Source organism: Rattus norvegicus, chromosome 17 (genome assembly GCF_021556685.1).
Source record: "Rattus norvegicus strain SHRSP/BbbUtx chromosome 17, alternate assembly SHRSP_T2T, whole genome shotgun sequence".
Taxonomy (NCBI): Eukaryota; Metazoa; Chordata; class Mammalia; order Rodentia; family Muridae; genus Rattus; species Rattus norvegicus.
In genome coordinates this window covers 12379193-12399168 of record NC_141550.1, presented here as the reverse complement: position 1 = coordinate 12399168, position 19976 = coordinate 12379193, and the positions used below count along the sequence as shown (strand labels likewise).

Sequence of the window (19976 nt, the reverse complement as noted above, 5' to 3'; positions counted from 1 at the left end):
CCTACATTCTGTGTCCCGCACTGATGAGCCCGGTGAGAGGGCTGCCCCTGGCATGGCGTGACTCGGTGGAGTGATTGAAGAGAGATAAGACACAGGGGAGAGGTCACCGTCTTAGCAACCTCCCCAAGGGATGTCAGCCCAGTAGGTAGGCCTCCGGGGCTGGTCATCCCTGCAAACAGGGCAGACCATGCAACACGTAACATGCATCCCTTTCTCTGTCTCTTTCTAGAAAGCCTTCAGAGCTTTCAAAAGCCAACAATCATCCTTATCATTTCCAGGCTGAGGAGGAGAGGGAACAACATGCTAATGAGTCCTCTTCAAAACACCACAGAGAAGTGGGAAGAGAGAACTGTGAAGGCGCTGCTCTCTAACTAGCCGTGACAATGAGGGGTAGATGATGCGGCACGCACACATGATGCAGTGTGCATACACGACACTGGCATGCACACATAACATGCCGTGCACAGAACACAGCACACACACACACACACATGATGCAGTGCACATACATGAAGAGCGATAAGGGGGGCTTCCCTCAGTGAGGGGCCTAAGGGCTTAAGACACAGCCAAGCATCCTTAGGAGCAGACACACACTCTGCCTCAAACCTAACCACTACATACTTCCTTCTCACAAATGCCAGGCGTTACCATCCAGCCAGCAAAATATTATTGAAAAAGGGAACATGAAAAAAAATAATGTTTCCAAAATACAACCAAACAATGACTCAGAGATGGAGACATGAAAAGTTTAATTTTTCCTAACAAAAGTAGGTCACACAGTGAAAACCGCAAGACTCTGGAATAGCAGAATTATCACGAACACACAACGAGCATCTAACGGGGGCTGTCTACACATTACACAGCTATGTCTGTGAGAATCCCAAAAGGCCACGCTGGCGTCATGTTCATGTGTCACACCGGAAACCTAGGCTCACGGAACTACAGTGACCATACCATGCATGCACACATGCACATGCGTGTGCATGAGTGGATGGTGGTACATCAGTTCTCCTGTTTTACCTTACCATCAGGGGCCAGAGCCTCACACTCTCCTAGGCTCGATCGGAGAGCATAATGAAAGGAAAGTAGGAAACTGACTGTGGCCACCCCGGGGACAGCAGGGACAGTGGCAGAAGGCTCTGAGTGAAGAGCTGAGCTCAGATCAGCCAGCAAGTGCTGCTGAAGGTGAGAGGGGGCTCATCTGTGCCTCTTGGGAGCAGCCTGCTCCCCACGCACTCTACCATGGAGACATACCCCACTAAGCACTCATTGTTTTAAGGCCTGGCCACTGTTACACTGTCCCTTTGAACTCTGAGGTCATGTGCTCGGGACCAGTCCATGTGGAGCTGCCCACTGGAAAACGAAGAGCAAAGTGAGCAAATGTAGGCAAGCACCAAGCTGGAGAGTTCACTGAGATGGAGCAGTGAGGGTTGACGTCACCAGGGAAACCACTGGGCCCTCTGTAAATGCCAGCTCAGGACAGCCTTCCTACAGAGGCGTCCATGACTGCTTCGCATTAAGAAGGCAAGATGAGCATTCTCTGGGGCATAGTCCGGCAAGATGAGGCAACTCTAACTTACTGGAAACATTATTTTTGTAAACCATATCCAACTACTGGTCAGTTTTTCAAAACTCTGAGTCCTATCTCAAGGAAAACAGAAAAGCAAGACAAACAACATTCCGTCATTCGAGCAAACATAAAAACCAAGTATACCACAGAACACCTTAATCCTCATCTAAATCACCAGGGAAACCCATGCCTAGCACGGATGGTCAGCCCTGGGCCTACCCCTGGCCGCATGGCTAAAAGGGAAGCCCCCGTCCTCCCCCGTCAGTTTCCTTTCTTAAGCTCAGTTCCCCCAGATGAGCGTGGCACCGTGGGAAACTCGGAGGTAGTTCATGGACAAGCTGCAGCTTGGGTATGTCCTGCTCTGTGCTGCCTTGTCTCAGGGTGAGAAGGCCTCTCCTTCAGTGTGCTCGCAACACGTACACTCTGCTCCATGAGGCCGAGACACTGTACAGGACTAGCAGTGCTCGCCTGCACTGGTCTCTACATTCAGTCCTGTCGGGAGGTAGGGACCCAGAGGGAGCAGAACTCAACAGGACTCGGCTGGTGTTTTAGGCATACACTGGGGGAATGTCAGAACGCGGCCCCTCCCAAAGGGGCAACAGGTACATTAACAGTTACCATCACAGTAACGTTGGTCAAAGCTGCCATAATGAAATGTTAGGGAACGCCATGGCACTGGCTACCCAGACTTCCTCCTCAGAAACTGCTTGTAAATAAACAGACCTGGAAGCTGAGCACATTTTTACACAGCTTTTGCACTTTGGAGCACAACTGGAGGTTAGCCTAAGGCTGGCTTGTGTGGTGTGTGTTTGGTATATGTATGTTCTGCCCACACCTCACGACCAGTCCCTCAGCCACGCTTCTGAGTATATGGGCGGCAGGCCTGAAGACAGGGCGGTACCATCCCTGCCACAGTGCCAGCCTACCCGCAGAGTTCTACACCACTGCAGGGCCGGGGGCCGTGCTTACCCAGGGGCACATGAAGGGGACCGTGGGACACAGCTGACACGGTCACGGCCTCCATGTGAGGACATGAGGACCGGCCATCACTATGACACGACAGCCAAGAGAGGGCAACAGTAGAGTTGTGTGTGTGTGTGTGTGTGTGTGTGTGTGTGTGTGTGTGTGTGTGCGCGCGCGCGTAGTTAACCCACACTCAATATTTTAAATGAAACCTTCACACTGGTTGTAAGCTTACAATGTAAACTGCAGGAACGCATAGGGAACTTAAGTCATAGCCAATTCTCTTCACAGTCCATGAAAAAACTAGTTGAAAAAGGCTTGCAGGAAGGGGAAGCCTGCGTGGGTAGACAGCCCTCAAGAGGAAGACGCACAGACCAAAGGACAGTCAAGCCAGGACAGAGCAAACTGAGATGCTAAGATATAGACACCTCCCCAACCCCCACCACCCTCTTCAGGTGCCTCCCAGAATGTGGAGATGGAAACTTTGCTTTTTACCTAACGTAGGAAAAGTCGAGAGCAAGCAGAAAATATTACAATAAAAATAAAAATGAGATAATCACAGGATTATCTCAAAAGATGCAGAGGACCTTCCACAAAGTTCACTTTCCCTTCATGATAAAAGCCTGGAAGAAAACAGGGACAGAAGGAACATTCCCCTCCATAATAAAAGGGACACATAACACATGGAGAGCCAGTGCTAGACCAAAAGAAGGACCCAGGACAAGACAAAAGTGACCACCACCTCTGATTACTCACTGAATGCTTAGGGAGCCAGAGCAATGAGCAGGAGAAAGGAACAGAAGGGACATGATTTGGACAGGAAGAATTACAGCATCCCCGTTTGGGTGGGAAGACGCCCCAGGCCTGGAGATACTGCAGCGTCAGCATAATTACCACCGAGACCCCCAAAGAAAACCAACTGCACAACTCATACAGAAGCACAAGAGAGCCAGAATGGCCCGAGCACCCTGAGTAGAGAAAGCAGAGGCAGGGGCGTCACAGCAACTGCTAGACAGCCTCAGTGGCAAAGACTGCACGGTGACAGAATGCACACCAAGGTTGCCACAGAGGACCCAGGAACAAGCCCACACACCACAGGCGTCTGATTTTCCACAAAAGGGGCCAAAATATAACTGGAGAAAGGGGGGCCTCTTTAACAAAGCACCAGGAGAGCGGGACACGAAAACATACAAAGTCACAGTGGATCTGCCTCTCACACAGTCAGTCACCTCCCAATGGCTGTGAGCCCTGACACTGCAAAGCTATGAGAAGGAACTTCAGGATACAGGCAGGCAGGGACTTTCGGAACAAGACTCCATAGCTCGGAAGCAAGAGAAGAACCGACAAGTGGGGTTATGTCGCGTTTAAAAAGTTTCTGCACAGCAGAGAAAGAGAACGACAGAGCAGGAGACAGCAGCAGACATCTGGTGGGTGTACACACAGAATGTACAAAGAACATGAATTGAAACACAAACACCTCAAATAATCCATCAACAAGTCCAAACAAAATGGACAGGCACATCCCAAGAGAGCCGAGAATAACTAGCAAAAAAATACATCAAGAAATATTCAGTGTCCTTAGCACCTGTGAGAAGACTACACACACACATACACACACACACACACACACACACCATGAAAACAAAACCAGCCGCTGGAGAGAGCACGCTGCCGTGGGAATTAGACCAGCTCAGTCAGCATGGAAATCATGATGGAGCGTCTGCAGAGAACTAGAACCGTTTCTCCCCTCTGACCCAGCCATGCTACTCCCCGGTACGCCCTCGGGAATGCAGGCGCAGACAAGAGAGACGCGCCACAGACGTCACCACACTGCAGCACCAGTCACCACAGCCGTGCTGCGGGCTCAGCAATGGCACCGTCAGCAGATGAACGGATAGAGAAGGCCTGGGGTGCTGTTCAGTAATAAAGGGAAGGGAATCATGGTGTCCGCCACAAGGTAGATGGAGCTGGCGGTGTTAGGGGACAAACACTGCACACTGGCCTGCTTGCTCCTTCACTCTCAGGTGGAGGGCGGACATGCAGAGAGGGAGCTAGCTGAGCAAAGGAAGGGGACTAGTGGAAGGAGTGGGGACCAAAGGGGGAAACGACCAAAGCACCCCCATACACACCACATAATACACACACCACACACACGCACCACATAATACATACACACCCCACATACACCACACACATACACACATACATCACACATACATATACCAAACACACACCACACACACACACACTCCACATACACCACACATATACACACATACATTATACATACATATACCAAACACACACAGCACACATACACCGCACACGCAAATTCACACCACGCACATTCCCTACACACATACCCCAAACATACACATATATCACACCACATACACATATATACCACGCCACACTTACACATATACCACACACACATGTACCACACACATACACATGTAGCACACATCACACACTACACACACATACACATACACACACATGCACACACCGCACATAATACAACATACGCCACATGCATGCCACATACACATGCACAACCCACATATACCACACAACACACACATACACCACATACACACACACACCCCACATACACCATACACACACACCACACATATACCACACACACATATACACATACACCACACATACATATACCAAACATACCACACACAGCACAAATACACCATACACATTCACATCAAACACATATACTACACACACACCCCAAACATACACATATATCACACCACCCACATACATATACCACACACACCACACATACACATACACATGTACCACACGCAATACACATATACCACACACACACACATATACATGTAGCACACATCACACACCACACACACATGCACACACAGGGTCAACAAGACCCCTAATCACCTACAGTGAATACAGGCCCATATAAATTGGAGTCAGCTCCTCAGTCACTAATGCCCTGTGGACAGATATACATCTTGGGCCCAGGAAGCTGAGGTCAGTGGCTGCATGAGAGGTGTGCAGGAGCTCCGAGAGGCAAACCCTGGATCCTGGCAGCTTCTCTCTCGGCGCTGCCACCCACCTCAGGCTGTAGAGACTGTCCCTGCCCTCCCTGTCCAGGCTGCTCTTGCTCCTGCTCGCATACACAGCATGATGCTCCAGCCAATCATGAAAGCACACGTGTGCAGACTACGTGTGCAGACGGACGAGGGCCGCTACCTTTCCCCAGGCCCAGCAAGGGTTGGGCTCTACCCACAGGCGTTCTTTTTGGCCCTGTCTCAGCGCAAGCCTGCAGGAGGAGGAGGGCACAGGAACCGGCTCTCATCACCCAGCTGCCCCTGCCCAATATGGCTGGCCAGACATATGAATGGGCCCAGATGACAGCACTTGCTCTTAATAACTAGAACCAGTAACACATGTTTGTGCATTTAAAAAACAAAAAAAACCAAAACCTTGTAAAGTTAAAGAAGACAAAGGGGTACCCTAGCAAACAAAAGAAAAGCATCACCAATGGAAACATTCAGACAAGGAACTGATTCCTAATAGCCAGAAATCCTGAAACCGAAACTAGAGGGCTAAAAATGGACAGAGAGGAAAGCCTCAAATAGACATCAAAATGCCAATTTGGCTTGGAAAGAGGCGTGCAAGGTACACAGACTCTGACCGCCCTGACCATGTGTCAGACCAGCATCTACTTAAGGTTGGGGGAGGTGGCTAGTAGGATCGCCCACAACCCCTTGGAACACCTACCCTTCAGAGTTCAGGCTAGCCCAGAGTTGGGGACCTACTGTGACACACTGTGACACTGTATGCGAAGCTTTCTCCTGTGACAAAGAACGGAAAACAAAGTCCTTGTGTACCTACACAGGGTGGGTACACGGATGCCGCAATGGAGGAGAAGGCAAGGGTGATGTTCCTAAAACTGTAAAAATAATTGTGCAGGAGACGCTCACACGGACCACTGTCACAGAGCAGATGCTGCCACACTGCTCAGGTGGAGGGAGATGCTCGACTGTTTAACAAAATCCCAAAGTGTTCCCTAAATTGTGTCTAGCATTTCACAGGCAGTGCACCTAAGTTCCAGATGCCCCACACCACTGCCCAGAGCTGATGTGCCCATGCAGGATGACCATGCATGTGAATGTGCCCGCCCACCGCTCTGACCATGGCGTCTGCATGTGAGTCTATACTCCATGACTGCAGATACTCAGTATCTCTTCATGCTCTTGTCTGCTGCCCTCCACTTAGGGAAATGTGCTCAAATCTCCTGGTTCTTTCTTCAGTCAGTGTAATTTCCTCCTATTGAGTTTCAAGGACTCTTTACATATTGCAGGCACAAAGTCCCCCATCAGTCAGCCCTCCCCCACGCCCCCCCCCCCGTAGTGTACGCATTTTCCCCGACTCCATCACGACAGTATCTTCTGATAGCAGACTTTTTCATTGAGATGGATCTGGCTGCTGCCCTGCAGGTCACAGCAACAGTTCCAGGACCCGGGGCTTGGCTGCCGGGGAATTCTCAAGTCTCTGATGTAAGCATCACGGTATATCCGATCTATGTTAATTTTCCTGCCCAGGCAAAAGCAGTCCCCAGATAATCAGGCAAAGGAAACACCATGCGAGAGGTGCTGTGCTGTAATGCTCGTGGAAAAACAAGACAGTCTCCGGCGCTCAGACAAGGTCCCCAGATGTCTGTGGCCTAAAGTTGGACACGGTCGTGATGACAGACTCTGGGAGGCAGAAAGTCACACATCTCTATGTTCGTCTCAAGCGGATGATGCTTTTGGTGCCAGATAATTCGGAAATCTTACTTGTAACTCAGGGGCAGAAAAACTGTTTTCCCCTGACCTTTGTTGTGAGTTTTTACTTGGGGTTTCTATACTTGGGTCTTTGGCCCACATTTGTTATTTCTGACCGTGGGGAGACATCAGACTGACGTTTACTCTTTGCATGAGGACAATCAGCAGACAAGGATTTCTTCCCAACCAGCTGCCTCTGACCTAAGCCTTTTATTATAAAAGGTTTACACTTGTATTATTTTTCTGTTAGGAGGACCAAAATGCCTCGCAACAATGTTTCTCTTTCTAAAATGCCTATAATTATTAGAAACATGAGCACAAGAGTCTAGCAACACCGTGTGAACGGCAGACAGGGCTGGGAAGAGAAGCTTGGCGCAGGTCAGCACGTGGGCATTTAAACAGCTGGCAGGGGCCTCGTGCTTGGATGTGGTACACAAGCACATCCTTATCAGTGAGGTGACCCTTCTGCTTGTGGCCCTCAGTGACAAAGTTGGCTTGCCTTACAGAATGGTCACTGCAGGTAAATGGTAAGGAAGAAACTGAGGCAAAGGATACACTGTTTCTGACCGCTGACAGACAGAGCTCTGCAGGAGGCACAGTGTGACACAGTGTGGCCAGGGCACAGGAAGGGGTCCTAAAGGACTCCAGGGAGTCATCCTGTCAGCTCGGCTGATTCTGTCAGCTTCCTGCACACAGCAGTAACATAGCAGCGTTGTGAGGTACATGCAAAGCGCAGCCTCAGAACTCAAATTACAGATCCTAGAGACAAGCATAAAAGCTGGCACCTAAAGTGTGCTTCAACTGTCGGCTCCCTTCACTTTCAAACAATTAAGGATTTTTAAAATTTATAGTGTCTATTACTCCTTCCCTCTGGGAACTGAAGAGAGGGAGGAGAAGTCTCCAAGCCAGTGGTTCTCAACCTTCCTAATGCTACAACCCTTTAATACAGTTCCTCTTATTGTGGTGACCCCAACCATAAAATCGTTTTCATTGCTACTTCATAACTGCAATTTTGCTACAGTTATGAATCATAACATAAACATATGATTCGCAGACGGTCTCTCAGGTGACCCTGTGAACGGGTTGTTCAGTTCCCAAAAGGGTTCCAACCCACAAGTTGAGGACTGCTGCTCTAGATCAAATGCAGAAGGTCAGAGTTTGTCCTGGGTTTGCTCTCTCCGGGGAGAGTCTACAGCTGGAACCATCCAGACTGTGGCTCCCAGCTCACAAAGCCCTCCCCACTGACTCGCCCACCTCAGTCCTCAATGCCTCCCATGGGCCAGGATGCAGGTTTCTCTGATCTCCCTGACTTTCTGTTTTAAGTGAAGTCACATTAAACCATTCTGCCAAGAGACCTGTCAGCTACCTCACTCAGCAAGTCCATTGTGCACTGCACAGTCGGGGTCCTGACCTTCTCATCTGAGGGATTAGAACTTGCTAGTGGCTTCTGCATGCAGATGTTTCCCAGATGCTCAGAGAGGTCCAAGGAATCCCCCTGCCTCGGTGTCCCCAGGGCTGGGATTACAAGCACACCCCACCCCACCCTACTTTTTAAGATGGGTTTTGGGAATTGAACTTGGGTGCTCAGACTTACATGGCACGCACACACTCTACAGACTGAGCCATCTCCCCAGCCACCACCCACCCCCTCTTTGGTAGTGTACCACCTATTGTGGCATTGACCACCACCACAACTAGAAAATAACCTGGTTATGTGTGCATTTCCTGCCTGAAGCAACAAACAGACAGCAGGAAGCTGTGAAGACGTTTCTTCTGTCCGAAAAACAGCCCCCATGGACATTTCCAGGCTTCCAGGATGCAGCTGTTCTGGCTAGTTATGTCAACTTGACACAAGCTAGAGTCTCTGAAAGGAGGGAATCTCAACTGAGAAACTGTCTCTGTAAGATCCACCATAAGGCTTTTTCTTAATTAGTGATCCACAGCAGAGAGCCCAGCCCACTGTGGGTGGTGCCCTCCATGGACTGGTGGTCCTGGGTTCTGTAAGAAAGCAGGCTGGGGCAAGCTACAGAAGCAAGCCAGCAAGCAGCACCCCTCCATGGTCTCTGCATCAGCTCCTGCCTTCAGGTTCCTGCCCTCTTGAGTTCCTGTCCTGACCTCCTTCGATGATGAACAGTGCTGTGGAGATGTAAGCTGAATAAACCCTTCCTCCCCAAGTTTCTTTGGTCATGGTGTTTCAGCACAGCAATCGTAACCCTGACCAAGACAGTAGTGGATCATGGATGTCCTCCACTACATCTGATCTTTCTGTTGTGATGAGGGAACAACACTGTGTTGCCCACACTATTCTCAAACTCCTGGGCTCAAATACTGCTTTACCCACAGCATGGCTTCTGAATTAACCAGGGCTCCCAGCACATGCCGCCATGCCCTGTTGGTGATATTCACCATCTTACGACAGCAGACGGACAGTGAGTCAGCTCCAAGACAAGCCCCTATCAGACTGCACACATGACGTGAATGACCACAATACTCAGGTGTTATTTACCCCGACACTAGCTCTCTGCACTAGGGATCGTGCATACCTCTGGTTGCTGTGAGGGCAAAAGGACAAGCTAGAAAGAAGTCACTCCAGAACTGGTGGGCAACTTCCTCATACAAGGCAAGCCTGTGAGGTCACCAAGATGCCTGTAGCTGGTGTCGCGGCAGTAATCTAACAGCACCCCCCCCCCACCTCACATCTGGAGTGTGCTGGCCTGGTCAGTTGTTAGGCTCTTACAAGCTGTCCTTCTCAGAGGGACCTCTGCCTCCTCCCGCCCGGCCCTTCTCCTGCAGACGCTGCCTGGGGAGCACACCCTGCGCTCCGAGTTTTCAGTCAGGAAGGAAACTGGCCTGCGGGAGCTGCACTACTTACGGAGAAGCTGGGCTTCTGAGAGGGGCCACACTGGAGGGTGGTAAATACAAGGCAATCCTGGCTGATCAAGTATTCATTACAAAAGCCAGAAGGTGTGGCTTCTCAAAGAGCCTGTAAAAGAAAAAGGGAAAGGGGCCAAGTGTGGAGTGCATGCCTGGACAAAGGGCTCTACTTGCCCTGTCTCCTGAGCATGCTCACCGGCTCCCTGCTAATCCTATGGCCTCTGGGCATTACAGCCAGGACAGGGACACATTCTTACACAGAAGCAATGGATGGTTCCCACTGCCCGCTGAGTACTGTGACTGTCTATAGCTGTTCCCCATGTCCACAGGTTCTGCTCCTACATACTCAAGCAACCAGACACTGAAAATACTACTGCGTACACACAGACGTCTGCCCTGTCCCTACTCTCTGCCTAACAGACATCTGCACCATGCCTAAGTGTATCAGCTACTAGAGGTGACTTACAGTATAGGGAGTGTGTGTAGGTCACATGCAAATGTGCTCTTCACTAAGGGACATGAGCTCCTCAGACTGTGGTCTCCACAAGGGAAGGAAGGGCGCTTTGGAAACAACCTCTAGCATGTGCTGGGGGCAAGGCAGCTGATGTGTGGTAAGCGGGCAGGCCCTATCTCTGCTCCAGTTCCTTCAGCCACCTCTATGGTTAAGTGGTTCTCTGTGTCCGGTTGAGCTACCGAAGTCACTGACAAACCCTACTCACCCACCCCTCAATCTCTTCCCGTTCTTCTTTGAGTCGTTGTTAACAAGGTTCACATATGACTGAGGAACGGCAGCACAGAAATAACTGCCTTGAAAAGGGTCTGGCTTCAAGGATGTATGCCAGGGCCATGTGTGCCAGGCCCTCACACACCCATGCTCAGCACCCACGTGTACCCATTACCCTCACCAAGCCTAGGGCCACGCAGCAGGCGAGGAGAGCTGAGGGCTCACACGTCTCCACCACGCTACCTCTTAGGTCTCTCTAAGGTCGACACGGCTGTAAAGCTGTCCTACAGAGTCCAAATCCATGGGGCAGGGGGCACAATGGAGACAGTTGGGTAACTGTCCACCCCTGGATCCAGAAAGTACAAGTGCCCTGAAGAGCACACCACCGAGAGTGCTCACTGTGGGTACAGCGCATGTGCGGACTAGGCCAAAACAGCAGAGCTGCAGACCAAGACGAAGATGGCGCCTTTTCAGAATGAGGCAACACGCCAGTCTCAGTCTGCCATGGTCACCACTGCGTGGCAGTCACACAAGTGTCTCTCACACGCATGCACACACTCACACAGGTGTATTAGGTGATTAGAACAGATGACTTTCTGTTTTCATTGTAATCTCTACTGCATTGTTTTCTAGGGTTGTGGGGGTTTTGTTCTGTTTAATCTTTTCTTTTAAATCAGTGTAGGGGTTTGGGGCTGCAGCTCAGTGATAGAGCACTTGCCCAGAATGTTCAAAGCCCTGAGTCCATCCTGGCACTGCAGACAGACAGACAGACAGACAGACAGACAGACAATCAGACAGATCAAATGTAATTTTCTTCAAAGTAGAATAGGACCTGTTACTTTTTTAGAAAACAATTCATTATTAGCCGGGCAGTGGTGGCGCACACCTTTCATCCCAGAGGCAGAGGCGGGCAGAGCTCTGTGAGTTCAAGATCAGCCTGGGTCTACAGAGTGAGCTCTAGGACAGCTAGAAGACAGCTAGAGTTACATAGAGAAACCTTGCATCAAAAGAAAGAAAGAAAAAAAAACAGAAAGAAAGGAAGAAAGGAAGGAAGGAAGGAGAAAGAAAGAAAGAAAGAAGGAAGGAAGGAAGAAAGAAGGAAGGAAGGAAAGAAAGAATTAATTAATTCATCATGTTCACCATGCGATTCTTTTTCATTTTGTATGTATTACTCCTGTGGGTGTGTCTGTGCAGGTGGGCACACACCCACAGGTGACACCAGGTGTCTTCCTCTATATGCTGAAACAATGTCTCACTGCACCTGCAGCTCACAGGGCTGGCTGGGCTGACGACCTCCTGCTTATGCTCAGGGCCCTCCTGGCCTTACAGCACGTGCCTATGCAGCAGGCACCCACATAACTAAGCCACCATCCTGGCCCCTGTGTAATTCTTTCAGTAAATGTGTACCTAATGAACAGGTCTACCTCAGAAGTCCCGTTACTCAAGGGAAATTGACAAAACTAACCTGGCGGTTCACAGTCTCTGCAGGGATGGCTCAGTGGTTGAGAGTGTGTGCTGATCTTGCAGACGACCTGGGTATGGCTCCCACAACACATCAGGCAGCTCATAGCCACCTGTAGCTGCGGCTCCAGTGGGAGCAGAGAGGCACTTTTCTGTACTCGGGGCCAGGCTGACGAGCGCGAAGTGTGGTCTTGGTCCCCTGAAGTAAAACCCTAAGCCTGGATCTCTTCTGGAGGGGTTTGTTTGTTTTAAAAACTAATTTGTATGCCTGTCTGTGTGGCTGTGTGTGTTGTCATGGATACCGCATGTGTGCTCTGCCCCCTCTTCTGGCTCCATGGGCATCTGTACACATGTGTGCATACATGCACATGTATATAAGGGATGCGGAGTTGGGATTCTCCATGGTGTACGTGAGGTGGGAGAATAACTAGAACTTTGGGATCAGACGCTCTGACTTCAGGTCCTCAGCTCCTCCTACGTCCACTGCGTCTACAACAGAAACCAAGCCTGTGCGAAGCGCCTGTCCCTCCTCCTGTTCAGTGCACAGACGTTCCTCAGGGCGCCTACAAAACCAGCTGGAATGTTACTGGTGCGACTGGAAACCTCACAGGCGGTCGGAGATGGCACAGTGGTTAAGAATGTGTATTGCCCTTGCAGAGGACCCAGGTTCAGTTCCCCTCACATACATGCAGCTCACAACCGCCTGCAACTCCAGCTTCAAGGGAATCCCAATGTCCAGCCTCCGTGGGCACCTCCACACATGTGGTGTCCACAAAAACCCACACGGCCACACAGACAGACACACAATTTCTATTTTAAATCTAAAACAAACAAACCCCTCAGGAAGAGATCCAAGCTTAGGTTTTTATTTCAGGGGACCAAGACCACACTCTGTGCTGGTCAGTCAGGCCCTGAGTACAGAACCGTGCCTCTCTGCTCCCCCTCGTGTTGAGGAAACTGGCTCCAGCCACTGCATGGCCCTCAGGAGCCTCCTGAGCAAGGCAAAGGTGTCTCTCTCACGTGGCTCCTTGTGAGCAAACTCTCTAACCTCCAGAGCAGCTCATTAAGACGGGCTGAGTAGGTCCCCATGCAGCGAGCAGTCTGTCCACTGGCCTCAGAACAGTGCTCAGAACTGCCCCTCCCTCAGCCGCAAACACACCGATCACATCTTAATGGTAGGGAATTAGGCATGACTCAAGCAAACTAGGAATGTGTTAGAAGTTAACATAAGGAGCTAAGAAAAAGGGAAGATAATTGCATTTCTACCCAGTTAAAATGGTAATAAAACCAGTGTCCTTTCTGGCATAAAGACACATCCATCAACAATCAGCAGGGAGAACGTTGCAAATGTACTGTCCTGAGCACCAAGGCCGACTCCAGAGCCTGCCTGGGGGGCTGCACGTGTGCGATAATCAGCTCAGCAGTGTGAGCGGCCAGGGCTGACGGGCACGCAGTGGTGCTCAACCCGTGCACGGGCTGAGACTCCTTGAGGGTGGACTGACTCTTTCACAGAAACACCACCGGAAAACACAGATATTTACATTATAATTCATAACAGCAGCAAAATTACAGTTGTGAGGTAGCAACGGAATAGTCTTATGGTTGGAGGTTTGCCACAGCACGAGGAACTTCATTAGGGTCACAGCATTAGGAGAAGGCTGAGAACCACTGGTTAGAGATTAGAGATTAGACAGCACGAAACGCACATGACGAGAGAGAGAGAGAGAGAGAGAGAGAGAGAGAGAGAGAGAGAGAGAGAGAGAGATACAGTTGAGAGGGAGACAGGAGCTCTCCACATGAACCGATGGCATTCCCAGCAGGGCGGGGTGTCACCTGGAAAGGGTACAGCCCCGGGTGGGATCACACTGACCTAGCACCATGGGGACTCACGTGTTCTTTGACAAACCTTGTCATTCCCTGAGGGTTAAGGATGGATCTGACGGGGAGGTCACATGGGCACACAAGTGCTGGGGAAAGGGCAAGAACACGGGGTAAGTTACACGAGGCAAGATCAGCTCGGGGGCAGGCATCCTGAGCCTGAATGGAGAGGGCGGTAGCAGAAAGGAAAGGGAACTCTAAAGAGCAAAAGTCCAGTGTCCCTCCAGTCAATGCAGCATGTGGGCATTTTATCTTTGGGCCAGTAAACAGGAAGGATGGTTTCCAGAAAAGAAGTTCCGTGTTCAAAATAACCCAAGATACTGACCCGAGTTCCCAAGTGCAGCTCTGATTAAACTTTAAAACCTCAGTGCCTTCGAGGGAGCTGTGTGTCAGGGAGCTGCGACGTCAGATGCCCAGGGGTTCACCCTCAGCAGCTCGGGTGGTTCTGCCTGTGAGATGTCTGCCTCACAGGCAAATGAGAAAGAGCTGGCGACAGAGCTGTTTGCACTCACAGAACGAGCTGATTAGGATAAAGACAAACAGACACACACGTCTGAAGCAGATGAGAGAAGCCGCTCTGAGGCGGGCATTCCTGCGTCTGTCCTGATGCGACACCTCTCCGATGAAGCAGGCCTATGTGTCCTGTACACAGTCTTAAAGCACAGAATAGTCAGATGCTCCTTTGAGCTTAACGGAGATGTTAAAATGACATTTCTATTTCAGTCAATTGCTAGCTTGGCACGCGTAGTAAAGTTATCATTTAGAAATGACCTTTATTATTTGGAGCCAAATGTAATATAAATTAGCTTTGGAGAAATGTCGCTTTCTTTCTCACATCCCAGCCGCTTGCTGGGTGGGCGTGGAGCTCAGGGCTGCGGCTGTCAGAGGACCAGCTCTAAGTGCTGACGCTTTATCTTCCACTTTATAGGACTGGATTTAATCACATTTAAATAATATTGTATAAACATCTTATTTCAGTTTCGTCTTAGAGACAACAGAGACTGATCATGTGTGGTACGTGTGAGTGTTTGAAATTGCTCTCGGTGGCTCTATTAAATCAGCCAGTGAGGCTCAGACTGCAAACCAAATGTGCATCTGCCCAGACAGCACCAATCACATGTAGAGTGCGTTTAGTGCATAGAACGATGCTTCCTAGAACTTGTCCTAAAATACCACATCGACACAACCATAACCACGGTGACTCTAAGACAAGCAGATGTTACTGCGACTGCTCTGATCTAGTGAAGTGCACCAGTGTGCTCCAGATCCCACACAGGCCCCAGTGAGCCCATCCCACCTTACCCCACCCCTACCCGGGACTGGCTGTCCCGAAGCCCTGCTCCCTGCTGGGTATGAATGCATTTCTGAGCTGAAGGTAATTTCCCTCCAAGTTCACAGCACATACAGTTTTGCGGGCCAACTGTACCAAGGGACCATTCCAATGCTGTAGGGAGGCTGAGGGAGCTTGCAAGGCGCTGGGCACCCGAGGCTATGCCAGGGGCACTTCCCAGGGCTGCTGCTGTAAGGAGGAGGAGTCAGGGTCTGGACAATAACAGCCCGTGCCACAGGGGCCCAGAGGGGAGGCAGACAGCATTGTGGAGGAAGAGACAAGGATCCTGCAGCACAGGGGTGGGGGGCACCTCAGTCTCACAGTGCTACCAACCCCTTAACCCATCTGGGCTGAAGAAACTGCTGCTTCTTAGAAGAACACTTTTCCCCCCATGAATGAATACTGGATTCTGCCTACTATTTTCCCACAAATACTGGGAGCTTTGCACTGTTTGTCCTTTCTGGTTAACGTGCTGGATTTGACTTGTAAGCATTTCAGAATTCCGCGGTTTTGCAGAATGGTGGTCTCTATATGGCTTTCTCTGTTTTTCTGAGGGAAGTCAAGGAAGACCCTGGAGGGTATGCTTCTCCTCATCAGTGAGCCATCTCAGTCTGGGGTTTTCTTTGTGAAAAGCCCTTAACTATAAATTGACGTTTCATTTAAAAAGTACAGACATTCGGCTTTCTGCTCCTCTGTTTGGTTTGGTAGCTGCCCCTGCAAACTGGTGAACTGCACAAAGCAGAGGCGGGACCTGCCCCTGCAAGGTGGCTTTCCTGCCCCTGGAGTCCCCTTCAGACCAGCAGACCTTCAATGGCTTCCTTTCCGGCCTCACACTGGCAGCCTCTCCCAGTCTCGTCATCTTTTCCACTTTAACGGACTCAGCTTTGGTTATTAATTTTCCAGTGTTTCACTTCTCACCCTCCCAAAGGTAGAGGTCATTTCGAGCCTTTCTTGTTGTTTCTCCTTTTCTGACTCTAGACCTGACTTCTTTCCTAGCAAAAGATTTAAAGCCGCACCCCCCTCCCTTTAAGCCCCTCCCCTTAGGCCCCTCCCCTTTAAGGACCTTTTCAGCTGTACCCACAACAGTTTGCTATGTTTTCATTTCATTAAGTTCAGAGTAATGTTTTACAGTCTCTCATAAAGTCTCCTCTGGCTCACAGGTGACTAACAAGTGTTTTCATTTCCAGGAACCTAGGTCTGTGTCATACTGTTTTCTGTCACTGACTCTGCTGGAGTCAGGGTAGATATTCTGCGTGGTTTCAATTCTAAACCTTTGGGGGTTTTACTCAGGGCTCATCACTTGGTCTCGCAAGCCCGTCTGAGTTCAGGTGCCGTGTGGGGTGCTGTGAAGACAGCGGCCAGCCCCTGACAGGGCAGCCCAGGTTTCCCATGTGTGCAAACGCTGTCTCGACCTGGCGTTACATAAACAGCAACTTTCAGTAGTGTGTTCTCCTCTTCTCAGTCTTTGAAATGGTCTCACTATGTATACCGGGCTGGCTTCAAACTCACAGCGACTCTCCTGCCTCAGCCGCCCCACCACCTTCTCCTTTTTCACTTTTCGTTTTCTGAGGGTTTGTTACTCCTGCCTGAGCACATGTCACCCTTCGTCCCCAGGAGTGTCTTTTCTGTACCTGCAGCATGGCATGCACGCCCCCATCCCTGGCTGCAGCCCGTCCTGCCTTAGTCAGGAAGGCATCCCTATAAACAGCACCTAAGTGAGCTGTTTCGTCAGCCTGATGACTTCTTCCTTTTAACTGCATTGTGTAAAAATATGTATTTAGTGAAACGCAGTCTCGCTTATGCCTTCCCGTTTCTAATCTTCATCTGTCCTTCACGGCTTCCATCCTGCTCCGTCTTTACTGCCTGCTTATTAGCTATACGGTTTTCCTTTCCTCTCCTTTCCTTTCTAGGTGCCAATCTGCAATATCTTTCTCAGTAGGTTCTGTGGGGGAGAAAAAAGCTGAGAGAAAATGATATAAATCTGTACTTTTAAATCTCCCCGTGACACCACCCACAATACACAATGTAAGTCTTTAAAGAGTAAGTCATTAGTTGTAGCTGTTCTGGAAAACTCTGGTCAGTACTTCCTTCAGTCAGGTATGATTCCGGTCCACAGCCCAGTCATGGCCTCCTTAAGGTTTTCTCCTCTGCGCTGTTTGCTTTAGACATGGTCGGACTCACTGAGCTCTTCTTCTGCCGTGTCTAGTTCGCTTTTAATTTCGTCCTGCTCATTCTGCCCTGGGAGTTCCATGTGGCTTTGGCTTTTGCCTTCCCTCCTTTCCCCATGTTTACCTTAGGTTTTTGAGGCCCCGTTCTGTTGTTTATCGAAGTCATCACATGTTTCCAGTTTGTCGCCCTGAGTCTAACAATGTGTTTATTGGTTAAACAGCGCTCTGGCTTCCTTTCTGTTGCTGTGACAAAACACTCTGACCCAAAGCAACTTAGGAAAGAAATTATTTGGCTCATATTTCCAGGTCACAGTCTACCACTGAGTGACATTAAAGGCAGGAGCTTATAGTAGAAACCACGGAGTAACAAATGTCGCTTGTTGGCCAGTATGTTGTACACAGGCTTCTTCAGCCATTTCCCAGGCAACACCCGGTGACTCTGGTGAATGCAGGTTGTTCTTACAGTTTCCCGACGGTTCTTTGCTTGAGCTTGTATATGTTAACATATCGCAAAACGTCCTAAAATGCAGTAGCAAATTCAAGGCCGCCCTCGTTTACATTTGTGGAGCTTTGCTGTGTGGCTACTGCCCGATACGCACCTAGTGCACCCTGGCTTGCCGTGTACTTCCAGTCACCCACCTAAAGCTTTCTGGCTTGCTGTGTACTTCTGTTCGTGCCCCCCCCCACACACCCCCAGCACCCCAGTCTGCTACATACAGTGGTCTGCAGAAAGGTGTGCACTCAGGCCTACGGGACACTTCAGTCACCCACCTAATGCACTCCGCCCTACTTCACACTTCCAGTCACCCAACTAATGTATTCCTCCCTTCTGCATAATGGTGGTATGCAGAAAGGCATGGAAATTTTAGATCTTCCTATTGGATCACAAGCCTGTAATATCTGTGGTGTAGTATCTGGTAATAGCTGTTTTATAGATCTGCCCGATTTCCTAGGTACTCAAGGTATAAAGGCGAAGCTGGTCTGTTTCAGTGTGGCTAGACACAGGGAACAACGAACTCCAGAACAAGGCGAGACCGGAGTTCTAGAATGCCCTGAATCGAGGCGGTGTTTTTCTCTCTACTGAATGAAAAATGACTAGATCCCTCAACAGTAGCTTACGGGACTCGGTAAAAACCTCTAAGCTGAGGTGGTAGTTGGAGAAGACACACATGTTTACCACCCACTCCATTCATACTGCTCAATCAGTGCTGAGTTCTCCAAATACAGCCTTCAGGAACAGCATCAAGAGACACCAGTACTTAGCAACTCCAGTGGGCGGTTAAAATAATCATCTGCCAATCAGAGAGAGGCATTAGCCATGCGCTTTTCTCAGATAATACTTAAATGGAGTTTTATAGTCTTAATTACCTGGGGCGGGACAAGCATTTAAAGAGTCGCAGAGCCCCGGTGTGGCTGCAGTGACCTCCTCTTTCTCTTCACACCTACTCATTCTACGGCACTGTCTCCAGGGATGAGACCATGACCCCAGACATTTCCCAAGGGCTGATCTGCACATGTGAAGTGTTTGCTGCCTACATCCTCAGCACTACCCGTGGGTGCCCCTTCCCATGAGACATTTCAGTAAAGGACAAAGGACTCAATCCTAAATGGGGAAGGGGGCGTCCATAAGCACCGAGGATGTGCAAAGATGACGCCGTCTGGGAGAAGCGAGACTATTTAAAACTCCCCAGAGCCTTCCAGTTTTAATGGCGGCATGCTAGCTGTAGCTGCTTCAATACCCGATTTAAGTAGACCCATGCACGTTTTCACTGAGATCCTTGTAAATACACCCAGGGGCAGGGCACCTCGTGCAACGTTGGAAGGTGGGGCTAAGTGACTGCACACGAGGACGTAGCCTGGTGAGGGGCTACGATCGGATGTTTTAGATGCCTAGCATCTTCTACCTACCCAAGAAGACATTTTCTCATCAACTTCCTCACAAAAGATGGGCTAATTTAGATAGGCTAAATGCCTGCCGGCGGGATCCATCCAAGGTAGAAAGACTTGACAGAGAAAGGCACTCTCTCTGTGTGCGTGCCGAGTCCTCCGTGCGAATGAACACTCTCCACTTTAGCTCACACTCAAACAAGCACGGTTCGCTTCCTTTCAAGCCTTCAGAGGGATTCTACTCTGAATGGATTTCAAAAGGTAATGCTGTAATAGTCTATTCTCCTTCTCGCCTGGACAGGGCCAC

The 19976-nt window shown here is 49.9% G+C and overlaps 1 protein-coding gene across 7 annotated transcripts in view; it reads right to left on the bottom strand.

The window, feature by feature from the left end:
• Window positions 1-19976, bottom strand: part of Auh (AU RNA binding methylglutaconyl-CoA hydratase) — a 94814-nt gene that overhangs the window by 10148 nt on the left and 64690 nt on the right. For 2 of the 7 annotated variants that reach the window (XR_015640863.1, XR_015640862.1), the window contains one exon: window positions 10220-10330. The gene's annotated coding sequence lies outside the window, so the exon portion shown is untranslated. 7 annotated transcript variants of the gene reach the window in all.